This window comes from Emydura macquarii, unplaced genomic scaffold (assembly GCF_026122565.2).
Source record: "Emydura macquarii macquarii isolate MOO-44397 ecotype Brisbane River unplaced genomic scaffold, CSIRO-AGI_Emac_v2 contig_1876, whole genome shotgun sequence".
NCBI classification, from domain to species: Eukaryota; Metazoa; Chordata; order Testudines; family Chelidae; genus Emydura; species Emydura macquarii.
The window spans coordinates 8,211,012-8,238,450 of NW_027132013.1; the positions used below are offsets into that span (position 1 = coordinate 8,211,012).

The 27,439-nt window shown below is 39.6% G+C and overlaps 1 long non-coding RNA gene across 2 annotated transcripts; it reads left to right on the forward strand.

Annotated features, from left to right (window-relative positions):
- Positions 1–8,332: 8,332 nt before the first annotated feature.
- Positions 8,333–17,953, forward strand: LOC137159376 (uncharacterized). 2 transcript variants are annotated; one of them, XR_010921621.1, is made up of 4 exons: positions 8,333–8,515; positions 12,519–12,598; positions 16,840–17,074; positions 17,766–17,953. It is a non-coding gene; the product is annotated as an uncharacterized lncRNA (long non-coding RNA). The 2 variants fall into 2 exon arrangements; XR_010921620.1 differs by lacking the exon at positions 8,333–8,515 and having other exon boundaries at positions 12,505–12,598.
- Positions 17,954–27,439: the final 9,486 nt, after the last annotated feature.

Sequence of the window (27,439 nt, forward strand, 5' to 3'; positions counted from 1 at the left end):
AAGGTTCAGAATGCCATTTAAGTCAATGAAATGTACATCATAGACTACTCAATGACCTACTTCCAAGACATACTTATTAAAGTCGACCCAGATACTCTAAAACAAATTCTGCTCTTGATCACTATCACATTATGAGATGCATTCCAGACCAGTGAAGGGCTTTGTCACCACCTGCTCTGTATCCCAGGTTGCCTAACAATGCTTTGCAGCTGTAGCTCCCAATTTGGACTGCTCACAAAGAGCCTATGAGCATTGCAGGACACACCCTGAGTGTCTATGTATACCTGTAGCCCTGGTCCAGCAGCTCTGACCCTACAGCATGCCATCAGCACACCAGTCACACTCTGGCTTCCACCAGCCTGGGTTACTATTTGCAGGGTGACCCCCAACACACTCCCAGAGTTTCCCAAAAACATGTCGGAAATGTCCAGTTCTTTTCTGGACAGTTCAGATATTAAAGTTTGTTGCTCCTGTATAGAATCAATTTTAAATAGTTTGTTACTTTAACTTGTTACCAAACAGTTCAGTTTAAACACAGCACTGAATTGGTTTAGATTAAAAATCAAACAAAACAAAAGAAGATAGGATTTCAAGTGAATTCATGTCCAAGAGATAAAGTTAGAAATGGTTACAAGCACATAAATGTGAAAACACACATCTAAAACTTAGCAGTGTTGTGACACCATATGCCAGGTTGCAACACCCAGAGTGGGGAATTGGGCATAGATTTATGGAACAAGAACCACCACTGCAGAGTGATTGGGGCATGGATTCACTCTGCAACCCTCTCCCCAGGGACTCTGACCTCTTGGGGAAGCATCTAAGCCCCACCCGGGAGCATGGTGCTGGCAAAGATGCTATCTTTTTGATGAGATGTAAAAGAGAATGTGCAACCTGAAAACGTACAACCATTGGATCACACAATATTATTCCTAAGAAAAAGTTATGATATAAATGTAAGGCACTATTATTGAGTATGCTTAGAACAGGACCTTAAGCAGAGGTGTGTGTGACACACACACACACACACACACACACACACACACACACACGTTATTCACTGTGTGCTTAGGACCAGATCCTCAAGCTCCACTGAGGTCAATGGAACTATATCAGCTAAGGATTTGGCCCTAAAATTATAGTCAATGGGAGTTTCAGGTGCTCACAGCTTATGAAAATCAAGCCCAAATGTTGAGGAGACATTGGGGGTATGCTCTGTACAATGCTAAGCCTGCTGTTGATGCTCAGTGATATAAATCCTTAGGGTTCACAAAACAATAGCACTTGTTCCTACCTTGTTCATGGTTTCAAAGTACAACATGTAATTAAACCTCACAAGGCAATGGATACATACTGCAAAAGAGCATGACGTGCTGAAAAATGCCAGGTGCTCCTGGGACAGCTTATTACCATGCTCTCATAAGGGTTAATGAACAAACAAGAATGACTTCAATGAGCTGTATAGGAAAACCTGCTGTTTCCTCTCCACAGTGCAAGCCCTAATGAAACTTTGATGATGAATAGTGATTAGATCCAATAACTATTAGTTAAAGCATCTGCCATGTGTATCACAGGAACATTCACATGACCTTCTGTGAGTTAATTAAAGATACCACTGACTCAAACAGCTCAGGATCTATATCCTTTCTGCTGTATATTTGCAAAAGAACACTGCCCTTCCTAAGGAGCCATAAAACAGCCAAACCAGGGAGACAGACTCCCCCTTTAAAGAACAGCATAAACTTAATTTAAATCTGGGGTGAAAGTAAGGTTAATTATCACTATGCCAGCTTTTTGTTTTATGTGTGGCGGTGCAAACACATTGTGCATTATACATGCCCTGTATCTAATTTATTTAAAGTGTGTATAATAAATTACAGCAGCACAGGTTCTCAAACTTTTTCAAAGCGTGGCCCACATTGTAATGACGTTTAGTAGACACAGCCTTGCTCTTTCATGGTTGTGTGATCTAATTCATCATCCATTCACACCTCTGTTCCCATTCATGATTATACAACCCACTTCTCCTTCTGTTCTCCCTTGCATAGACCATTCATGATCTCATGGACCATCACTCCTCCCTCTTCTGGCCCCACCTCCCCACATTTGTGAATATACAGACAATCTCTGTGCCCCTTTTTCAACTGCTTGGATACACCATCTATTCCCATTCATGATCATGCAGGCCATCTCCCATCCTGTTAGGGTTCATACAACACCCCTGTGTCAATTGCAGCAATGGCTTACCTGGAAAAAAAACTTTTGGAGAGTATTTATATATATGTCGTTTAGTGCAGCTTAAACAAGGAGGAAACAAGGGGCCAGCCAGCACCATGTTGCTGGACAGTATTTTGGGAATCACTGAGCATATAAATCAAACAAAGACCTCTGATGACTATATTGTTATCAAGAGTTAAATTTTGCAGCTATGACTTAAAGTTAGTAAAATGTCCATTATAGATTCCTTTCACCTATGGACTTCAAAACACTGTACAAAGTTAGTTACAACACCAGAATTTGTCTCACTAAATATCATGACATCCCTATGAAATATGTAGAGATGACATCCATTTGACATACAGAGAAACTGAAGGACATGTGCTATTCATCTAATCTAAGATGCCTGTCACCTCAGTAACTAAGAACTTGATCCAAAGCCCATTGAAGTCAAAAGAAAATTTTCTGCTAACTTGGTTGGGCTCTGGATCAGAACCTAAGATTATTTCATAAAATTCATCTCTGGGGTTTTGGTTCAGGTCACCATTCAGGGATATTCAGATTAGGGTCTTTGGCTCTTGTAGGATCTGATTCCTAGGGGTCTTTCAGTGGACTTTGGATCAGGTCTATAATTACTAGACAGTAGACCTTTGCAAACTTCACTCTGAGCTCAAGGTTGACATGTCAGATCTCAGGCCAAAAGCAATCATTTGAATAAGCTATAAGAAAGAAGGGGTGGTAGACACCAATGATTTTTTTTCAGCTGCTTCTTTCTTTCTGAAAAATTGAAGTAGGTGCAACATGTCTCTAATCTGTCCGGTTTTCTGCCATTTAAAGAATGGAATCCTTTGTAAAGTGAATTTCTCTAGTAGTATTTTCAATGTTTGCAAAGCCAAAGAAATTCAGAGATTCAGAGGTCAGAAGGGACCATTATGAAAATAAGCAAGGTTAAGTGCAAATATGAGGACAAACTATCTCTAGACTGTGCTTAATCCACAGATCCCATGCAGTATCTATCTGCCAGACACAGCATGTGCATTTTGTATTTGAAAATCAAAAGATTTTGATTACATAAAGAAGGTAGAACACTAGTCCCAATGACTTCCATGGAATCAGGATTTCATTCACAGTATATGATGTCCAAATTCCAATATAACATGAGAATCCTAATACAGTATTACAGAACTGGGAAGCACTGAGGATCTCAAAAGTGCTGAGCACCTTACTGAATCTAACTCTAAATTAGCTGCTCAGAATACAATTCATCAGAGTAATTTTCTTTCTATATTTTGGTCACTAAAGTTCAGAAGTACATGGCAATGACTGGGACACAGTATGGATATTAAGTTAAATCAAATATAAATGTATATTTTCATCAAGGGAAGCCATACTCATTTCACTTCATTCATTTTTCCTTTTGTATAATGTATAAGTCACTTGCTACCACCCTTCCCTTAATCTAGTGAGAATTCAATACAAGAGTTTTCACATATCAGAAAATGAATTTCACCTACTATAAATAAGAAATACATATGAATCTCCAGTATATATGGCATGCAGACAGCCTTCTGAGGAAACCATAATCCTATGATAAAGATTGCAAAGGAAGAAGAAAGAAATTCAGTTACTATGACCTGCATTCTCCATATCTGAAGATTTGTACCAAATATTAGATGTACATCTAAGATTAAGTCTGAGCTAGCTTTCACCAGTGTATAACGACACTACTCCTGATTTACAATAGTCTAAGTTATACAGGAATCAGGCTCTATGTCCTTGATTCACAAATGTACTTGGGTGCCTAAATCAGAGTTTAGGTGCCTAAATTCCAGTAGTGACGCCTATATGTCTACTTCAATAATAGAAAGTAAAGATACTGATGTACAAAGGAAGCCATCATGCTAGGTTAGGAGCTGTAATACACCTGAGTAATGGAATAGGTCAGTGTCCTACTAGCTAATATGGTCCAAGGCAAATTAATGATGAAGATCACTAGCAGCATAGTAAATTATGCACAGTACTTCCATTGTGAAACCTTGTGATAGGAAGTAAATTAAATCCAAGTTGTAGTCTTTACAGTCAAAGGGAACAGTCTTATAAGTTACCAAAGACAGCTGAAATTGTTGACATTACCCTGCTATGGCAGCAAAATGCTGCAATGCTAAATAGGGAGAACTCTACTAAGTGAGCTCTATTACATTTGCAAATAGCAAACATGTAACATATTTGACTAATATTCAGTGGCTGAGCTGGACCTTTCTATAGCATCCCACTGACTAGAGCCAGCAACTTGAACTGCAGACACCTGTTGCTCTGCCACTGACTCACTCTGTGATCCGGGGAAAGTTTCTTCACCTCTCTGCCTCAGTTTGGCTATCTGTAACATTAGCAAAATACTTACATAGTGCTGTGAAGCTACTTAAATAAAGTTTATAATGTTCCTTGAGGAAAGGTGCTATGTTGCAGAGAAGAAAGGAATTTACAAAATCAGAGCTTACTTCATCTGCTCAAGTAAAAGAACATAGCAGGATAACAGGTGGGCAGCTTGAAGTACAATCATTTTTGTTTGCAAAGGAAAATATCCTAGTATTGAGCACCAATGATATGACCTTGCTGTGCACTAAATATTGGAATTGAACTGTACATGCAAGAATTTAAAACACTTTCTGATGCACAAAATCTGAAAAAAGTTCACCGTTCTGTCCATACACACTTGTGAATTCAGCCAGGTGAATGTAAATATATTTTCCTACTGGTCTCAGAAATGCAGAATTTAAAACTACTGATGTAGCCTAGGCTGTGTTCCCAAGGTGCAAGTTACTGGCTGGTGACAATCCCTGATAAATCTCAAACCTAACTGAAAGGTACCAGCTGCTAAAGGTTCCAGCAGAGGGGTTCTAAAACTTTTTTGCTGGGCCCCCTTTTAAAATGTCATGCTATGATGACCCCACCCCCCTGTCATGCTATCATTACCGGCATGCACGGAGGGCTGACAGCTCACAACATCTCCATAATAATCTTGTGATACCCTGAGAGGTCACGACCCCCAGTCTGAGAACCCCCTACATGCGAGGACTACAGCCACATTGTACACAATAGCTACAACAGTGATATAGACAAATGGGACAGCTATGACAAGATCTGATAGATTAGATAAGATGACCAAGTGTGGCTCTGGCTCCTGGAAGCAGGGCATGCTGTATCCTAGAGTAAGTTGATGGAGCTTCTGCTCTGATATACATTGGTTTGAAGTTATTGGCAGAGTCAATCAGAATGCCACCAGGAACAGCCATTACTATGTGGCTCCTTCTGCACCCCTTTACTGTGTGGGCTGTCTCTCAAAAGTCACAGTATAGCCCTAACTATGGAACAGATCAGTCTATGCTCTACAACCTCTAGACAAAGGCCTGTTCATTTATTACGAACCTGATGAAACTCTTAACAAGCAAAATTTCTTTAATGCCATAACTTCCCCCCCCCCCCTTTTTTTTTTTTAAGTGAATTAGATTGTGCCCATTGCATTTTATTTCTCTCTCCCCCCAAATTATCAAGCAGCACTAAATAAGTAGCTTGGCATGAGCCAGATTCACCTTCTTTCCCATTTAGCTTATTGTATCAAGAAAACATTTACATAGGGAAATGTTGGTAGCAGCAGACAGATAACCCTGGAGCTATCAGAGCAGAGATTGCGGCTTCATTCTAAATGCACATTTTACCCTTTTTATGTCTCTAAATACCTCTGTTTGCTAATGACTTCCTCGTTCCTTGAATTCATATTTCCTAAGCAATTTGCAAATGCAGGGTAGCTCTGGTGTGACAAACCCTATTAAAATAAGTGGTCATGCTGAGTGCAGAAAATAAGAGAGAAGCCTGGCTCTAAAGTATTTTTCTCAAATAATGAAACTGGAAAAACAGGTTTTAAAAGCCTAAGACACTGTTGCTTTAAAAGTTAGGGGTCCCACCCTACAATCCTTACTTAGTAAAATAGGGAAAACTGTGTTCAAATGATAAACTCTCACTTTAGATTCTCAGGATTTTTCCTTGTCCTGCTTGCAGGCTAGGGAGGGCTCTGTAGAGAAGCTTGTGATCTGGGTCTTCGGCAGTCAGGCTGTAAAGAACCAGTCTGGTGTAAGGCGGAGTGAGTGCTGCCTCAGGGAGCAGCCTGCTTTGTCTCTCTGTTTTTGGTTCTTGTGTATTAGCATCTTGGCGTCAAAGAAATAGCATAGTATTACATTGCAATTTTCCAGAATTTTTTTTTTCTAAATCTAACTTCTCTGTTTGTATGCCGTGATCATTACCCCAAGTAGTAAGAAATCCTTATCCACCCAAATATTCCCACTGACATCATAGAGACTGATCATTTCATTATGGGCTACTTCCACGCATAAGGGTCTTCACGATTAAGCACTCAGTGAAAAATTGTTTACACTCTCTGTGGTTTAATTGCAACAGTTCTTAACAGGTCTGATCCTACTCCCATTGAAATCAACTACAAAACTACAACTGACTTCAATGAGAACAGGATTTTATCCATTAAGGAACTGATCCTGTGAGTGTCCTCATCTTGTGCTGAATTCCATCAGACTGCACTGAGAGAATCATTCAGGAAGTCAAGATGTGTTCTGCCCGTTGCAGAGTTGAGTTGCAAATCAGGGAAGGATGGTCTTGTGATGAAAGCACTGGACAGGGGTTCCAAAGTTCTTAACTCGGTCATACACTTCCTTTGTGATCTCAGGTAAGTTACTTGATATCTCCTGTTGCCTCAGTTCCTCATTGCAAAATGGAGAGAATAATACCTTCTTACCATGCAGATGTATTGTAATGTCAAACTACACAGAAGTTTGTAATGTGCTCAGATACTATGGTGAATAGGGACAGATAAGTAGATAGTTTGATTGCAGGGAGCTGCATTCTTTCCGCTGCTTTAGAGTTAGTAATATCCGATGTGCTTTTGGGTCTCAATGGATGACAGTATATAACTTGAAAATCAGATGATGCAGGGGAGCTTAAAAGTTCTGAGCTGATCTCTTTTAAGGTACATAAAGAAAGAAAAGAGCTTAAACCATTTTAAGATGTACTTAGTTGTAAAACTGCAGCTGTCAGCATAATATTCTAAGGTTGCGTTTTCAATTCACAAACTCTTTGGATTTATATATTTTTAAAAGCCTTTCCGTACACCGTCTAATAATTAAAGTAACAACATAGGCATGTTCATATTAGAAAGTAGTGGGACATGTCAACACACCTCTGGTAACACTGTCTTATGTTGTTTCTTGCTGCTTGTATATAATCTCAGAAAATTAATGCTAGCATTGATAAGCTAGACTCTTAAAAGGCTAATCACAAATTCAAGTCAGGTAGTGCTTCCCAGCCTCATTCTGAGAGTGGAAATCATTTCAAAACCTTGCCGCTCCTTTCTTAATGTTCTCAGGGGCTTGAATAAAACCCAAGGCTATCAGATAGTTGTTGACAGGGTTTCATCAATAGGACATAAGCTTTATTTTAATGCTGATTTCGCTCCCTCTGTGCATGCTCCTGTGTGTGTGTGTGTGTGTGTGTGTGTGTGTGTGTGTGTGTGTGTGTGTGTGTGTGTGTGTGTGTGTGTGTGTGTGTGTGTGTGTGTGAGAGAGAGAGAGAGAGAGAGAGAGAGAGAGCACAGAGGAGGGAAGGAGTGTGTGCAATTTTACTTGACACACTGTTTTCTGTAAATAACCAATAGGCTTGTTTTTTGAAGAGCTGGATCAGTGGCAATTTTTTTTGAATTTATCTTCCTTTAGCATTTCACTAGAGAAAAACGTATAAATCTCTTCTTTGTTTGCAGGCCCATAAAAAGAGAGCACATCTTTCAAAGTAAATAAGTTTTGAATCACAAATAGATTTGCCTGGGTAAGCTCCAGGACTGGTAATAGGATATGGAGTCTTTCACTGCTATGACATTGGCTTGAAATTGGACCAGGCGAATCGTGATCAGAAGTCATTTTCATCTGCAGGCTGGTTGGTGGCCTATACAAAAAGGGGTGCTCGATCTCAAGCCAGCTCTGAGAGGGCAGACAGCCCCCATTATAAAAACCACCACTGCAGGGACAACTTTAGCAGAGACCATGGGCTAGGATTGGGCACAGAGAAGGATGGTAGTATTCTCCCCATGCAGAGAGAGTGTTGGGGGTTCAATGAGAGGAAGCTTCCTCTGCTGCTCTCTATGCTGTACCTTTTCCCAGGATAATCCAGAAGATTCCAAGCTGCCAGGCTGGCAATCCAGCACTCTTCAAAGTCACTAACGTATATATTTAAAAAATAGGTAAGTACATTACAAACAAAGAGAATTGTTTAACATAGCTAATATATTTAAAATCATGCAGAAGCTGATCAGAGTGAGCACAGGAAACAAATTATTCTCCAAGGGCAAAATACCTCCGAGCTTTTTTTTTTTTTTTTTTTTAAATGCAGCTGGCTTTTTATCATTAATTCAAAAACATCATGATAATTGGCTCTCTGAATATGCACATTGAGAAATATATTGTGAACGTATTGGAGCGATAATATCAAATTCAGGGGAAAAATCTGTTTCTTACTTTTTAAAAACTCACAATATCTCCAGTTTATACAGAAATTACTCTCCCTTTCTGAAATTTAACCCTTTGATGCTGACATATTACAGACAGCCAGGGGATTGCTCAGCAGGATGTATCCTATGTACAGTATATTTCTTTGGAAACTAGAGATGGATATGAACATTGTGTTCATATTGAGCTTGTTTCCCGTTTGGTGTTTGTTGCTGGTGTCGTTATGACTGATTTCTGTCTACCACTCCTTTAAATAGGGAGTCAACCCCCTCTCTGCTGCAGTGACAGCTGGCATTTTGTGATAATATGCAGACTGCTACAGAGGACATGCATCCTGTGTGTGTCCTCTCTGTTTTCTTGCTTTTGTTCTCTGAACATAAAATAAAGGGAATTCTGACTCCAAGTGCATCGTTGCTCCTTGTGTTGTTTGTACAGTAAGTCTCAGCTAGATATTGAGTTCTGTTTTCTTTTTAATCCGTTGTATTCTATTGTCAAACAGTTTTCAGGTCCCTAACATAAGAGTGAATGTATTTTAGTGGGGGATGAAATGACAAATAGAGGAACCCTCAATAGGGCTTCACATGGATGCAAGGGCTACCCACAGTTCTGACTGTAGGATCAGGACCATAGTTTATAACTTGGTTTGATAAAACTTGCAAAGTCCTTTGATATCTTTCTACATGAAAGGTGTATACAACTGTAAGACATTAACATTATGGGCCATATTCTCAGCTAGTGAAAGACAGCATAGCTCCATTGATTGCAGTAGAATTTTGGTGATTTACACCAGCTGAGGCTCTGGTTCCATAGGTCTGCACTCTGAGAAAGGTTAAGAAAAGGTTGCTAGGAGTTTTCCTACAAAATAAGGGAGTTACTTCAGGGACAAAATTTGGAATTGCCAATGTAAAATGTATCTATTTGGCTAAGTTTTTACCTGATTTCTGACATTTTAAAGGTCCATTCTACAGGATGTGTAGACTGATGGGTTGAATTTTTTTCTTTAAACAGAAACAACATGCAATATTTGCAATTTCCCTCCATGCACCCCCACCACCTCAGAATATAAATGTAGGCTTGATTTTTGAAGTCACTGAGCATTTGAGGGCACTCACCTCCTCACAAGTTTGGGTGTTAAGTTTGTTGAAATGATCTCTCTATGTTTTCTTTTTCTTACAGAGGTCAAGTGATCCTGAGACAAGGGGCATTTTTTTTAATATATTTTATAAAGGAGCAGATTGGTAATCTAAAGTTAAATATCATGGGAAGGTACATTTGTGAAATTAAAGCAGAAGAGAACCCTTGTTAGAATTATAAGTTCCTGCAAAGAGTCTCTCACTTTTGGGGGTGTTTTTGGACAATGTAAACGTCCCAACAGCTCTGTGTAAAACAGCAGATAAAGACTAGATGACTGCTGTCAACCTCAGAGTTTACATGATACCATGTGGAATCCCACTGACATTGAGACAAGTTCAGTTTCAGCTCAGTTTCCCAAGACCTATTCCACATCAAAACACTTAGAATTCTTGCTCATGAGAAGTGTATAAAAGCCTGCTACTGAAAGACCTAATAACTAGTCATATTTAATTTAAGAAACCCCTTGCTTCCGAGATATGCATTTATTTGTAATTAGCCTCTCCAAACAACTCTTGAGGTAGAGTTATTTCAGAAAACGATCCATAGCATAGGCACCAACTGCAGGGATCATGAGTGGCTGAGGCACCACCAAAAAAATAGTGGGTGCTCAGTGGGGATCATAGCTGTCAGCAGGCAGCCAGCAGCTCTTTCACACAGGCAGATGTTGTTACGCAACCCCCACCCCTTGCCCCTCAGCTTTTGATTGCACCCATTAACCGTTAATTTGTTTAATGTGTTTTACTGGCACTGCTCTGGCAGGGGCTGAGTCACTGAATCACAGCACAGCCCCCTGGGGCTGCTGTTCCAGCCAGGGACACTGAGGGGGGGGGCCAACTCCCAAATCATGCCTCACCCTCCTCAGGACAGTGTAACAGGTTTGGGGACAGGATTAGGTGTGGTCATCCTAGGTCATCAGCACACAAGGCCAGCCAGCCCCTGCTGCTGCTCACCTGGGGACACACACTGGGTCACCCCATGGCTCTCTCCAACTGCTTCCGCTCATACCTGCATGAATGTGCCTCGTGGGCAGATGGCGTGTGTGGCTGCAGCCTGCAGCTCGCCTCCTGGCACCTTGACAGGCTCCCAACCAGGATCCAGGTAAAACTCCAGGCAGCAGATAAACTCCCAGCAGAGGGAACCCGACTACTAGGCTCGGAGTGGGAGGCTGAGCGCGCAGTGGTGGCCAATGTGGGGCCACTGGAAAATTGGGCACCAGTTGGCACCCCCAGCAGCAGACATCCAGGAATGGGTGGGGGGAACTAAGCCTCGGCCCCCAGAGACCCCCAGCAGAAGCCGGGAGAGTGGGGGGGAAAAAGCCCCACCAGCTGCCACCTGGGGAAGCCATGGGTGGCGGGGAGAGCTTGACCCAAGCCCCTGGCCCCAGCAGAAGCCAGGAGGGTGGCTACTAAGCCCTGGGCCCTGGCAGAAGCCAGGCGGGTGGAGAGAAAAGCCATGTAGGGAAGCCATATAATGGGGGAAGCCGGACCCAAACACTAGCCCTGGCAAAAGCCGAGCAGGGGCACCCTCTGGCAAAACCAAAAGCCAGCATCTATGAGCAGTAGGATTGGAAATGTTGGCAAACTTCAGTGGAAGACTCAGTTGGATTGATTAATAGGATGGAGCCTTTACCTCTTTAAAGCAACAGTGTCTTAGGCTCCATCACCAGAGGCTGCAGAGATCAAGAGAGGGGATGCAAATATATCTTTGCCTAAAAGCGGGTAGATGACACCGGCAGGAAGAAGCAGAATACAGGAGTCAGAGAGCATTCTGGGTATGTAGTGATGGGTATTATGGAGCTGGGTACAACTTGCGAGGAAACCTGGATACAGGTTTCCACATGCTCACTTGCCCTTCAGAATATTAGCTATCCGGATAAAGTTTTTTTTAAAAATACTTATCCAATTTAAGCTGTGTCCATTTGGTCAAAGTGATTTACTTTCTCAAAGGGAGGGGTCCTTCTTCAGTATATTCCAGTCCAGTTTTAAGTATTACAAAGCAATGGGCCTTCCACTGCTTTTTTGCATGAGAGATTACTCCACAGTGAATAGCACTCTTTTTGACTCCTGATAGTCTACATTTTAGTATGGTTAATCACATCCCATGATTCCTTTCCCCACCCAAACAGACCTTCTTGCACCTTAGTACTTCATAGTCTGCAGATGCTTCTTTGCAAGAATATTATGATTTGTTGTAACATTTCATGTTTTATGTTATGTTGCCATTGAATTATCAGTTTAAAAGGACTATAGTTAAATAATGCATATTACCCTCCCATCCCTGCTATATCCCCAACACCTGCCTACACTCTTTTATCTCTAGTACTCATGACCTCATTGCCTTAAAGTGATGCTTGCTGGATGTTACAGCCTAAAATAATAAAGCAAACGTATCAATCTCTGTTCTCTGAGAGTTTTCCATCCTTCAGTTGGAGGTCACCAGGCCCATCACAGCAAGAACTATCCTCTTAGATAGAGGGAAACAAATATCCCATCTAACTGACGTTAGGGAATTGTTTAAATCAAAACAAAAACAAGAAATCAAATAAACAAACATCTCTTTCCTGAGGAAGACACTCTAGTCACCAGTCTATGAATGATTTGACAGATCCCTGAAATGGACAAGGCAGCTGGAGCATCACTGCACAATACAGAGAAAGAATGGGAAATATAGCACTTCATCAGTATGTAAGTCTCTCTATCTCGCTCTCTCTTTTTTTCCCCTTTGTTAATTAAGTCTTTACTTGTATGTTGGCCTAAAGCAAGATAATCTCTGCTTTACAAAGATTAACCCCATTTATACCAATTAACACAAGGTAAAGAAGGTTTTTAATGTTTTACAACAGCAGGCTAAGGAGGATGCTACAGAGCCGGATTAGAGGGGATCACCTATATCTTTAGTGTATGACATCTCATTAAATAACATAAAATAACTGTCAAACCTTTTATACTATGGAAGTTGTAAGTTTTTAAGCTGCAGGATCTATTGCAAGAGGTTGGAGTGGAGAGGAGAAATTTTACTCCTTCTCCTAAGTGTTGGGAGAGAGGAAAAGAGGTGGGGGAACTTGAGAGACTCAGAGGTAATATCTTCAACTCAGCGTGCAGGGCTGTCTGTCACTGTGCCACTACCAGAAATGATAATGGGAAGGAATATTGTCTTGTGGACAATATTTGACTATGGGATTAGAGTCAGGACTATTCCCAATGCAGCCAGTAAATTTCCATGTGTCTTTTGCAGGTCAGTTCACCTGTGTGTATTTCAGGCCCTGTCTAGATACAAAAGTTGTCTCTCTTTTATTATACAAGTATAGTTAAAATGATACAGTCCCCCTAGTACGTACCAGCAATACTGGTATAAAGGTCCTTTAGACCATTAGAGTTATTCCCATATGGGAAAGGGAACAATTATACTGGAATAACTGTACTTCCACTAGGGGTTATGCTGGTATAAATATTACAGTTAAAAAAATTATACCCTAAACCAAAACAGTTATACCAGTACAAAATCTGTGTGTAAAACAGACTTCAGTTTCCCCATCTGTAAAAGGGAAATACCTCTCAGGGAAAATCTGAGACTTCATATTGATACTTAGCATTTCTATAGTAGTTTTCATCCATTGATCTCAAAACCATTTACAAAGGAAAGTCAATATCATTATACCATTTTACAGATGGAAAAACTGAGTCAGAGGGAGCAAAAAAGCTTGCCTAAAATCACGTAGTACATTACTGGCAAAACCACCAAGAAACCCAGTTACCCTGCTTATTAGTCATATACACTGAGAAAAACACTACCTCTTCTTGTAAAGCGCTTTGGGATATTTCAATGAAATATATTTTCTAAGTACAAAGTTCTTTGTACTGAGAATAAACATAAACATTTCACTATATCTCTATGACTTGGTTTAAAAGTCATATTAACTTTTAAATATGTAGATAACAGCTTTGACTCAACTCAGCGGCTTCACAATAAGGCAAAATAGTAGTTGGCACTCTACCCAAATTCCCTACACATTGTCATATTTACTTGTTTCTGACAAAATGATCAGAAGTATTCCCAATGCACTTGATATTTCAAAGATTAATATTGATATTTGTTATTGATTTGATATTTCCGCTGTCGTCATTATGCTTCAGAGTCAAGAACAAGTTGTTCATTGAGCTCAACTGGAAGAATACTCACTGCTCTTATCTCTTATTACTACAATGGGTTCCTATCTTTTTTGTTCAAATTTGTTTTTTTAAATGAAAAATGCCATTTTTTCCTAAATGAACATTTTTCATGTTTCATTTTCTGATAAATTTAAATTAAAAGTTTTTAGTTTTTCATTACAAAATGGAAGTGTTAGCAAATGAACCAGATTCCCCAGGATTCTTTATATTCCCATAATTCTTTGTATATAAAACGCCTGATCCTCTACGCATTTATCTGTAACTCCAGTGATTTGTATCTATAATTCAAGATACTCTGAATTTAGGTTGAACTCTAGTGTATGACTAAAGAATGAAATGTGTGTAATCTCTTGCTTTGACCCCATTGGCCATGGAGAATGTGTCCAGAAAGGGACTATTTATGATTAATGAAACATTCTTCTTGTTGCAAATGTATTCCATGATTGATGTGATAATGATCAAGTGTTTTGTATAGCAAGACCTTGGTTACAGATATCTTTAGCTTATTGATTAGTTATGCTGCAATACCATAAAAGGAATTCCATGTATAGAACAATTATGGGAAAGGAATTTCCTTTGTACAGTATATAAAGAGCAGAGTTCCTGGGAGTTAGGAGTGAATTGAGCTGCAGTCTCTTCTCCAGTCTTCCTTTCTATATTAATCTTTGAAATAACTTCCCAACATAATTTCTATTTCTGGTCAGGTCATCTTTTTAATAACTGAAATGGACCTAAACCCAACAGAAAATTGTTGTGATTTCCTTTAAAATTGAAAATGTTATTTTTTCTCCTCAAGAAATTGTATTCAAAATACCATTTTCTGACCAGCTCTAATTATTATTTATATTAATTTTTAAGGTGGTAGTTTCTAGAGATCTCATCTGAGAATGGGGCCTGTATGAGCTAGGTTGTGTACAAACATAATAAGAGAAAGTTCCTGCCTGAAGAAATTACAGACTAAAATGGAGAAGGCAAACAAATTATGGGAGAAATATTATTCCCAGTTTACAGATAGGGAACTGAAGTACCAAATGGTTCATTGCTTTGCCTAAAATCTTTGGCAGAACCAGGATTTTAATCCAGATCTCCTAAATACAACACAATTCTCCTATACAGAGTCACCAGACAATTCTTCCTTTAAAGGAAGTGCAGAAATATCCCAGAAAAGCCATTCTGATAGCCTGACCAGAAATAGAAATTATGTTGGGAAGTTATTTGTCACAGAATTTCCTGTATAGTTTTGCAGATGCTAGAAGTCCAAAGAGTTTAAACAAATGAACACAAGCCTCAGTCCTTGAGAAGATTTGTTAAATACTCATGGTGCTCATCTAAAATGTAAGACCTTTTTTTCCACTATACAAAAGATTGGTTTTAAAATGAAAGAAAATAGCCAAAATTGATAAGAACCAATTTAATGTCAGTGTGAGTGCTATATTCTGCATTTGTCTCCCATCTGCTGATATTACATTCTTTTCCTATAGACCTGGAGTATTGTCAGCACAGAATCTTCCACTCTGCAGAGCTCAAATCAGTAGCTGCCAGTGTCAGCCCACAGAACACCTGAAATCATTGCATTTGCACTCATTTCACAGAGGCAAAGAACACCCTGCTTATATAGACATCTTAAGAAGCAGCTGAGGTCCTAGGGCACGTTGTTTTCATAAAAGGAATATGTTCAGTTTACTCTGCTATTTTAACAGAGTCGAAAGATTTGGGGGGAAGAAGGGGGGAGGAATAATGAACACATCACTATATCAACCCCTGATATGCAGGCCCTCATTCAAATTACTGCTCCTCACACTATTGCATACACTAAAAAAGCCAGTACAGTTAGGCAGTCTTCCTCCTTTGCCTCCCACCTTCAGTCTACTTTGCCTAAACTAATAAAGCTGCTGCCAACACATCCATATTGATTCAGGCCCCTCTTGCTCTCTGACATGTTTCCTGTTGGTTGCTAGGTAACAGGAACAGCTTTGCTAGCCAGCTAGGAGCTGGCATTCTAGTTTGCAGCATGAACTTTTTTTTTTTTGTTAATACAAGCAAATACCTATGGCCCTTACACTTAGTATTTGGTTGCTGATGGGCAAATCCCAGAGAGAGAGAGAGAGAGAGAGAGAGTCTAGATAAGCACAGTCACTTGTCAAAGGCTCAGTACATTTACAATAATTACCACATGGGTACAAAATGTAGCAATTTGCTAAATAATCGTTGTTGTCAGAAGATTATGTACCTAATAAGAAATAAGCATTGCATGGGACTATTATGAACAGCGTTTCTTAGTCACTGGCTGACAAGCTCCAAAATATCTCTAAATCTTCACACACGCTGGGAGAAAATACTAGTGTGTGTGTGTTTATTAACCACCTTTCATCACAGAATTTCACGGTAAACTATTGTACAACTCCTGAAGTCCTGGCTCAGTTTTTATTCCAAATAGGACATCAGCATTTGTGGAGTGGAGAACAGCAGTCAACTGGTATACTGCAAATTTTGGCCAAGAACAAATCTTTACTCTTATGACACTGTCACTATCTCTGTGTGGCTATGGTCAAGTTCTTTAATCTCACACCCTCACTTTTCTTAGTTGTTAATTGGGGAAAATATATCATTAGCAACCTACCTACCTCAAAGAGGTGTTGATATATCCCTTTCAACTTATTCTTTGGTCCTCTCCCCTAGCTCCTTTTGCTCAGCTCAACATGCACAATTAATCACTGTTTCATGAAACCCACCCCTTGTTGGATTTTCTATTGCAGCCTGTGGATGCCTGAAACATCTCATCCCTCTTCCAGGATGCCATGCCCTTCTTCAAATAAAACTGGCTCAGAAATGATTTTTGAAATTTCAAACATTTTTCTCTTCCACATTGAGATGAAACAGACTGTTGAACATTTTTTCAAAAATAAATGATGGTCACTCTAGATTGAGGTTCAAATCCCTGCTCTGCTGGATTTGAAGCAGAAACTTGAACGTCGGTCATCTACTTCCCAGGTAAGTGCCCTAACCACAGGATTATTGACTGTCCTGTGGTGAGTCTTTCTTTTTGATCAGAAATTCCAACTGGGACCTGAGAAACCTTCCTGACAAAAAATGTTTAATGAAAACTGACATGTTCCCAGAAAAAGTTTTGGTTTTGACAACCCTATATTAAAAAAAAAAAATGTTGAAAAATGTGGCCATTTCTAACCTCAAGACATTCTTCAAAACACACTTCTTTCAAAGGGCCTAGAAACCCTAATTCTGCCTCCAAGAGAAGTGTTAACAAATTAGATGATTATTAATCTTTATGTAAACGAAGAAAAACAAAACATAAAATTACTCAGACACATACTAAACCTTACCAGTCACTTAGTCACCTGCTTTTGTTGCATCCATTTCATCCCCCCATTTAAGAACATAAGAATGGCCATACGGGGTCAGACCAATGATACATCTAGCCTATTGTCCAGCAGTGGCCAGTGCCATATGCTTCAGAGAGAATTAACAGGACAGGTTAATTTATCATGTGATCCATCCCCTGTTGTCTAGTCCCAGCTTCTGGTAGTTAAAGGTTTAGGGACATCCAACTTGTACATTATCTATTTAGTCTGTAAGCTTTTTTAGGGGCAGAGACTTCATCCTCATATTTATAGTGATAGCAGCTTTCTAGTTGAAATTTGAATGGTCTCCTTTTCATTTGAAGCACTGGTATCCCAGGAACCCATCGACCAACAGACTCATTGCTCTGTTCCCAACTTCTTTGACATCTGGAACCATATGGAAAACTTCAGCTGGTGTTTCTACTGTGGCCATTACCCTATCGGTGCTACCCAAGTAATAACAATGTAAATCACTGTATGAGCACTAGGTATTATAATTAAATTCTGTGGTCAGCATTATATGTTTGCCGTCTAATAGTTGAGGCTATTGCCACGCCCAAAACTCCCACGCTGTTCACACCACAGGTCACATCTTCAAGCCCCAGAAGCCTGATCACACTGGACCTGACATTCAATGTATTTTGTTTGAATATGTCAAGACATTTGTGATTTTCTTGAATCTATGCTCTTAATTCAGTAGCTGCTTTGCATCCTTCAGTGACGTTAATTCAACATTTGCTGAAAGCTTCTCCACTTACTTTAAAGAAAATAATTTACCAAGATTCCCTGGAGTCTCCTCTCCCTGTCATGTGAATTGTGTTGCTGTACTTCAAATGAGACCCTGACTAGAAAACTCTGGTCTAGGAATGATGTAAACTATGTACTGCATGGATGATTGCCGTTGCCAGGGGGATTGTGATGCAGAACTCTCCTATCCTGGAGGTGTATAATTGCAGGTACTCAGAATAGATATGAATTTGTATTCTGCTTTTGATGATGCTCCATGATCTGCTCCCATTATTTTAGAAAACCAGAGAAATAGAATGAGATTAAAAATATAAACAGGAGAGAGACTGTGGAGTTTAATGAATCTGAGGTCATGTACTAGATACTTGGGGCCAGATACTCAACTAACAAATTGGTGTAACTCCCTTAAAACTATGTTGATTTACACTTGGATATCAACACGACTAACTAAGCCACATATAGGTAATCTGGGAACAGAACTCAAGGAGTTCTCATTCCAAAATACAGTACTCTGCCCCTTAAAGTCAGGCTTTTCCCCCTTGTGTGGTGTAGCTGGTCATCATATAGTGTCTGTACTTATAACAGATCTGTAACATATTGGCAACTTTCTGTGAGCCTCACATACTTCAGCTGTGCCCAAACAGGGATGATGGAGAGTAGTATAAATATGTAACATATAATGTATATGTGCACCACAGTGTCCTGTGATTTGAAATCAGGCCAGCTCAAGCCTTTGAGAGGATGGCAGTTGGGGGCTTGAAAAGAGGCTATAAGAAGAAGTTGTGTGATCCACGGCAAAGCTTATTTACACACACGAGTAACTTAGAGTTCCAGTAGCAACTCTTCCCTAACACAAAGCAAAACAACATTTGCCTGGGTTTTTGTGGAAACCAGGAAAGACATTCAAACATTGTGTGGTTTCCACACAAAATCATAACACAGCCTGAGTTTATTCAACATGCAGCCTAGATTAGCCAGAACACTGGCAAATGTATGTAGCAAGCACACGGACTTGGGTCTGAAGGGAAGCTTTACATTACTGAGTTATCAGACAATCTCCTTTAGAGCAAGTGGTTGAAGGAGGACTGTTTTCAGTGCAGAAGTCCTAAGTTTTGTTCCCCTTATCACATGTATAAAGTTTTGCTGGCAACAACTATGTTTGGAGGCATGTGGCTATTACTTTTATGATAATTCTGCAGAGATAAAATTCATCCAGTAGGCCAGCACAGGGGTGAGCTCAGCATGCATAAACCACAGACAGTCACTACTACTAAATTGTAATGAAACTCTTATAGAATCTAAATCCATTTAAAGAAAAAAAAGTGTTTAACAAATTCCTGAAAATACTTTATTTACCAGAGAAAATATACAGGGTGAAATTTTGGATCCTATTGAAATCAATGGAAAAACTCCCAGTGACTTCATTGGACCTGGATTTCATCCATAGTGCTTCCCTTAGCTAAAATTCAAATTTGCAGAATATGACACAGAATACACAGTCTCATTAGTCTGAGAAGCACCTGGATCTGATGGTATTTTGCAAAACTATTTCTGTGAGAATTTTCAAAAAGATCGTAACACTGTGATATGCCTGCATTGGTGAGTCTCATACAGTTGTGAACAGAAGCATCTCAGCACTAATCAAGAGTTAAATCTGAGCACCATTTTCATTTGCCATCATTCCATTTTCTATGTGCTGCTACTAGGATAACTGTATTGAGGACAAGTAGTAGAATTTGAACCTTAAAATGTTCAGAGGTTGGATGATTATCTGAAGCTCAATAGAAATTCATTAGGGGGTTGTCCTGTTCACAGTCAGGTCAATGGAAAAACTCCTATAGTGTAAGATCATGCTCTAGGATGGAAATAATGTGAGAATGTACTTTCTTGGGGCATTTGCATGCCTTTCTGGCCACGTTGAAAATACCATAAAAACAACTTTTTTTCTCTTGGTATTTCAGCATATCTGCTGTTATCTCAAACCAAAACAATTCAGAGGTGTTTTTAAAAATTCCCTCATGTTAACTTTTTTGACCCTCATAAGCTACAACAATCAAATTGAATGAGTTTTGGGTGACAATTTAGAGGTATCTTATTCTATACTCTTTGAAAGTGTAGGCTTATCTGAAGGAGGGATTGAGCCTCCCTTACCACCACCTAAAAATATAAATATTTTGACTCATGCATTGTTTCCATAGTGGGATTTGAGAGACCTGATACCGCTGGCACCTGCAGCAGGGTGTTTTAACACAAAAAATGAGAAAATAAATACACTGAAAGTCTTGAAATTGTTTGACTTCTAAGGCCTGCAAGCATTTCCATGAAAGCATTAGGAGTTTATTAAATGGAAACCATTCTCAACTGCAAATTCCACAGAGGGAAAGAAGAAAGTTGTTAAGGCTGCTATTTGGTTTCAATGGTGATATTAACAAATATAATTTCATACATATACTCTGCCCTCCAAAGAACCCTCTGAAGCACCAAATTAAAATAAAAGAAAAACCATGAATTACAGTGTAATCTGTGAGTGTCTGTCATGGTGTTGCTATTTATTAATAGTACCTAATACTGTCAGCTTTATTCATACACATTTTACTGAGAACCAGTGCTTGAAAATGGGAGGGGAATTTGAAAAGCCACAAGTTCCAAAATGCACACATCTATCTCCAATTAAAATATTTCCATAATTTCTCAACCAGTGTTCCCAAAGTATTCTTTAAAATGTTGTATTAAACAGAAAATGAGTACTGTTGGAGTCACTCTTCCAATCCTAATGAGATACAAGGTGACTCTCTCCTTTGGAGATCCAAACTAATTGCCATGCAGTTTGTTTCAAAGAGATTAGGATTTCAATGTTGGTGAGGCAGTGGTGGGTGGAATAAGGCACTTATCATCCCTGCAAATGTCTGGGATTTTTCCTCGTCAGAAGAAGTAGGACTACTGAATTGATTTTGCTCCATGGATCTTGACACCTCCTCTACTCCCCTTTTCTAGTTTCTCATACTAGGAAAAAGGGAAGAGAAGTTGCTAAAGATTTTGCATTAGGCCGCATTTAGGAATTCACTTTGTTTGAATACTTTTTCACTCCTAAAGAAGTGCTCTGTGTAAGCTCAAAAGCTTGTCTCTCTCACCAACAGAAGTTGGGCCAACAAAATATGTTACCTCACCCACCTTGTTTTTCACACTAGCTGCTTTTCAAATCTTCATTTACAATCTGCTCATAGACAGCATCAGAATGCAGCAGGGCTTTGATTCCATTTGGCTCTCACTTCCCAATGCCAGGTTGTTTCCCTTTTTAATATTTCACACTCTCATTTATCCCAATTTTACATGCTAGAAACTGTGACCTGTGCCAATCTCTCTAATTTGGGCAAACCCTTTATATCACAGACACTCATAAGTGATATTTGCTTCATGAAAATAGAGAAGTCCACAGACAAAAACTCCCCTCAAAGTAACCAAATATTTCTAGAAGATGATTGCAATAAAATAAAACCCAAGGGACCTGGAGCATATTTCCCAGAGCAAAGATGCTTGCAAACTGTGTGGAACTTCATTATAGGTTTCACATTGGATACAAAATACAGATGCTTCCTATAGTTCTAAGGAGGAGATTCACAGAAGGTACAAATAAGAGTTGGGCACCTGCTCCAGGTGACTTCCAGTGGGAGTTAGGCACCTAATTCCCAGCTGCAACTATGAAAAGCTCCCTTTCCACCATTAACCTTTAGTAAGTGCCTTTGTGACCAATTCTGTACATTCCTATGGAAACAGTACCCTGGATTGTGTTGTATGTTGTGTAATCCCCCAGAGACTATGAAGAAGCATTGGACCAACTCTGCAGCTGTTCTTCAGTCCTGAGATTGCAATATTCTCCTTAACTGTCCCTAATGCAGCCACTCTGTGGCCAGGGAGAGGTTGGGAGGACTTGCAGAGCAGAGGATCCTCCCACCCCATCCCTGACAGTGTGTAGAAAGCTGCCACAAAATGCACCTTTCCATCACACAAGGAGTGCACACCTGCTGTGTCGCCAAATCACGCCACTTCCAGCCCCCTGTTGTGAAACAAAGGTTCTACTACCAGAGGACACTTTGTGCCCACAGAGGGCAAGATACAGTTTGTCTTTGCATGCACAGTGGGGTCATATTCAATGGATTTCACCAGGGGTAAAGCTGGCCCCATATATCTTTGCAATACAACTCAACATAAGATCTTGTGGGTTACAAGGGACCTTTGGTTGATGAGCTACATCCATCCCTTTGCATCACAACAAAACTGATTTTCATTAACCAGTAGGTAAACTGAAACTTTCTAAAGTCCAGGTATATTGGGTGCAGAACAAAAGGGATTAAAATCCTTGTGGATTAAGTACCCACCAGGCACTGGCTGCCAATATATGAATCAGATTTCAGCGCTCTCCTGTACCATTCCACAATTCACGTTTGCCCTCTCAGGTAATTATAACTCAGAACGTATTTAAAACCAGCTCAATTTCTTTTTTTGTGGTAGGTATAGATGGCAGTGGAATGTAACATCATTATGTTATTTCACACAATAAAACAACTCAGCCACCACAGAGAAATAATCAAGCAACCGTGACCAAATTTTAAATTGCTTGAACACCTGTTTTTATATTTGTAGGGTCCGAAAGTATTCCCCCAATAATCCCAGATTAAAAAAAAGTGTGAGCTGGGGGCAAACCCACAAAGTAAATATTTGGTTGGGAAAACAGCATTCAACTATGGTATTTATGAAATATGTTGTATGCACTCAGGACATAACAACAGGAAACATCACCCAGAAAAGCCTGGGAATTCCTTACCAATTCTTAGGAAATTTCAGATTGTTCCCTCCCCCACCTTTCTTCAGCTAAAGTATCACGCTGTGGACTCTCTTATTAATGTACTGATATACACTAAGAAATACAGAAAGCTATTACAAATCCCACAGACAAAAGAGTTGGAGGAGGCTGGAAAACAGCATTCACAAAATAGCATGCAATACTAAGACCTATTTAAACAGTTAGTAGAGACAGGCCCAAGGCAAAGAGTTGGATCAGTTTGATTTAGTCCACATAGCCCAGTTAGAATCTGCATCTCAATTCACCAGATATTCAAGTTTTTTTGTGGGACCCAGGTTTTGTTTCAAACCCATCTCTGTTTATATATGAGTACTTAGACAACCTCGTCCTGTGTGATTTTGTGCTACAAGTTAATGAGAGCTAGAAACCTCAAATGCTGTAGTTTTCAACATTTTCCATACCACCACCCCTTGTTTTTTTCCAGTCTTCAGCTGGGGGCCTCTTTCCCATCTAGTAAAGATGTAGCTAGTACTCCTTTTCAATTCAGTAATTCAAAAAGGAAAGGTTAGCCATGGCCCCTGACAATCCCCCAGGGATTCAATTCTCCAGATTGAGAACCCCTGGATTAGAAGACTGTTCAAAGTGACTAAATAAAATCCCAACATTTAGAATGATCCAAATCAGCAGTTTGAAAAACTGGGCTGTAAATCTAATAGAAAAGGCTTTTCTGTGATATTTCATTAAAGTAATTCCTGTGTGTAAATGAGGTTAGGCTAGAAACACCATGAAATAAATCTCTCTCCTCTCGGAATTTTGGCATTAACATTTCCAGCCTGAACCAGGTGGACCAAAAAATATTACATTAAGTTAGCTTAACATTCTTATTTTTATTAATTTATTTGCGCCATGGATGGGGACAGAGAGAGGAGTTCAGTTCACGTTTTGGGGTAAAATTCAAGTTAGTTCTTAATTTTCCCCAATATATTCACCCATCCTACACCACAAAGTCATGACATCAAATGATAATCACCACGGTGATGAAATTACCCAGCCTCGAAAGAAGAGCCATATAAAAACATTTGTGTGTGTGTGGGGCGAGGGTCGGGGGGGGCAGATAAAAGTTGTCCTGACCCTCAAATCCATCCCTTTTCATTTTTGGGTTGTTTTTCTTCTTATTGCACAGAAGCAGAAACCAAGTTTTGGGGTTAGAATATGTCTTGTATTTACTTAGAGAAGACAGACTTCTATGTCATTATTAGAAGACAAAGGTTGTCCAAAGGCCTCACTGTAACAGTTTCAACACTCCTACCCACCCAGTTGGTTGAAACAGGGAAAAAATGGTTTGGTCTTGTATACGTTATGAAATGTACATGCATATATCTCTTTCAGATTAGCTCTACTTTGCTAGAAGAGGGCATATTGAATTTCATATAAAAGGAAAATGAGTGAAAGCTCAAGCTATGACAATACAGTGGAATTCAGTCTCAGTGATTGCTCTTTTTTAGTAATTATCTAAATCAGCATACAAGATGAAACCATTAGTTAACTCTAATTAATTTGCAATATTTATGCTGTTTGTTTATTCTTTGCCTTTTTGTCTTGGGGAAAAAAAGTGAAGGAAAGAGACTAGTGAGTTTCTGGTCTTTTTTTAGTCAGCTTCTGGTCAGTTTCATGCTCTCTCTCTTAAGCATTGGAACAATGCTGTAATATGTGGAATCACAAAAATTCAGACAAGATGCCTTAGCCTGGAATGTGATAGAAATGCTAAATTCAGGCAGGATGTCTTAGAACTACAATAGAAATGCAAAATCGCTGGTCTATGTTGTAAGACGTTAACTACCTTTGTAATAGCACCCAGCCATACCCTGTCAGATAGATAACAAGTGGCTGTATGTGACTCGGGACTCACTGGCACCAAAAGAATCACCGGGACATGCTGGCACCATGAGACCCCCACTGTGTGTTATAAGCACCCTATGTGTGGTAAATGACCTGTTAAGTATCAGAAACTCCACTATACGATCTGTATGTAAAAAGGAATCTTAAAAAAACCTATATAAGCCATCTGTATTTTGTACCAAGGTGAAGTTCCAGAGATCAGCACAGGGACGTGCTGCCTGGGCTTCCCTATAGCTATAGCTGCCTGTGTGTATGTCACAATTAAGGTTCTGCTCGTTCCAACCCTAAAAGAGAAGCTGCGTGATCTTTTCCACGACAAATGTTTGAGCTGCAAATGTGAAATGTAAACTGTTCCTTGTTTTCACTGGATTAAAAAAATAAATAGGACATGCTCCTATTTAAATTTACAAAACCTAAATTTGGGGACAAATTTTCAGAGTTCCTTTTTTTTTTTTTTTTTTTCATTTTCACTTAACGTAGTAGTTAATTGTGTTTCTTCCTCTCCATTTATATTTCCCCAAACATGGTGATGAAATGATACTGCATTGTTAGAGCAGTAATCCCATTGCATGAGGCATCCACTACTGAAACGCACAAGGTTACATATAATCTGCTGAGTGAACAAACTGGCTAAAGATTTACTTTAAGTGATTAACAGGGCAGTTAAAGAAATGCATTCAAACACCAATAAAAATGCTCTTTAGGAATATGGGACAAAGAGATAATGATGATGGTTAACCCTTTTGTCTTCACCCATTTGATTGAAAGAGATGTTGCCGCTAACTATCTGGGAACTTCATCCCAAGAACCGAGACATGAAAAGCCACATTAACCCTTACAAACTTCCCTTGGAAAAGATATTGTCTTTCCATTAGCCTATAGTTACAATAGGGCAGAGGAGAACGCTAAAGTGCATGTACTCTTAACGTTGACAGCAGAAGAGTCAGGAAATCAGAGTTCTATTTCGGGGTCAGCCACTGAGATGGCAGGCGTAAGTCATGGGTCTCCTCTGTGCCTCAGTATATTCCTCTGTAAAATGGACATACTATTTATCTACTGCACACTGGTGTGAAGAGGCTTTGAATAAATATTTATAAAGGGTTTTGAAACCCGTTATTGAGAGGTTCTGTAGAAAGATAGGTGAATGCTTAATTTAAAGAAAACTACGAATATTCATTTTTTTGGTACAGTTGCTTCACTGACATGCCAGCCCCTTATATTCTCTTTCCACAAACATTTTCTGCATTTTATGCTGCAAAAATATGTGTAGACAGCCAATTACAAAATCTGAATTAAAATTAAGATCTAGCCTCTAGCACAGCCCCGTGTAAGGGCCAGTGATGGCATTCAGCAGCACTGCCGCAAGAGCAGCCCAGCTTGGGGGGAAAGCAAGAGTAATTTGATACAACCCTTTACCAAGTGTAGTGCATTACCCCTCACTCGTGCCAGTGCACCTCTTCTGATTGGTATTTTGGGGGAACAGAGTCAAGGTTCTTCTCACAGCTTCTCTCCACCTCCTTGCTCAAGGGTACGGACTATCAGCTGTGTGGAGTCTGCTTCATCTCTGCAACCAAAGACTGAGGAGTAGCATCTTATTCCCTCTTATGTATCTACAGGTATGTGTACACTAAGCCCAGGCTCTGACTCAGGTTTAAGCCCAAGCCCCACTTCTGTCCAAAAAAAATTAGTCTGACTCAGGTCAATAAGCACTCAGGATCCAAGTCCTATTACACTGCGATAGGGATGGGTCAGAGCCTGTCTCTGTGACTCAGGTCCAAATCCTATCATTCTGCAATGTGGATGCAGCTCAAGCTGCAGAGCAGAGTCAGAAAGTCTTCACGGTGCTGTATGGATGCATTAGCACGGCTGTGAGACCTAGGACCAACAACTGTAAACCCAGATTTACAATGCAGCATGGATGCTCAAGGGCAGGCTGTGTAGACATACTTTATATAGCTGTTTTAAAACCACTCACAATCTGCACATGCCATTATTTGTGGCAGAAACACTTGTGTGCTCATCCAATCAGAAACAGAAACGCCATGTGATTTATCTGACAAATAACCCAAAACAGCTCCAATAGCACATATTGATTGTACTTAGAGAATTCTAGATTTCTAGATCAATCCCTAGATCTGAAATTCTCACATAAAAATGCAGAATAATTTTGAACCAAAAGTGAACTTGAAGAAATTGTTAGTTCAGCAATAATAATCATCATAATAATCATCATAATAATATTTAGCACTTACATTATATTTTGTATCCATAGTTCTCAAAGTATTTTACAAACCAGAGAAATTATCATTATCCCCATTTTACAGATGGGGAAACTGAGGCACAGTGATTAAATTACTTGTCCATGATCACACTGTAGATCAGTGGTAGAGCCAAGAATAAAGCCAAGTTCTCCTAACCCTAGTCCAGTGCACTATCTATTGAATCATGCGCTCCCCAGAGAGAAGGCTAAACTATAGGATTAGTTATCTATCAGTGAGGAATTTGGTAGTTGCCATGCTCTATCTGTGTGGTGGGTATATAGATAGAAGA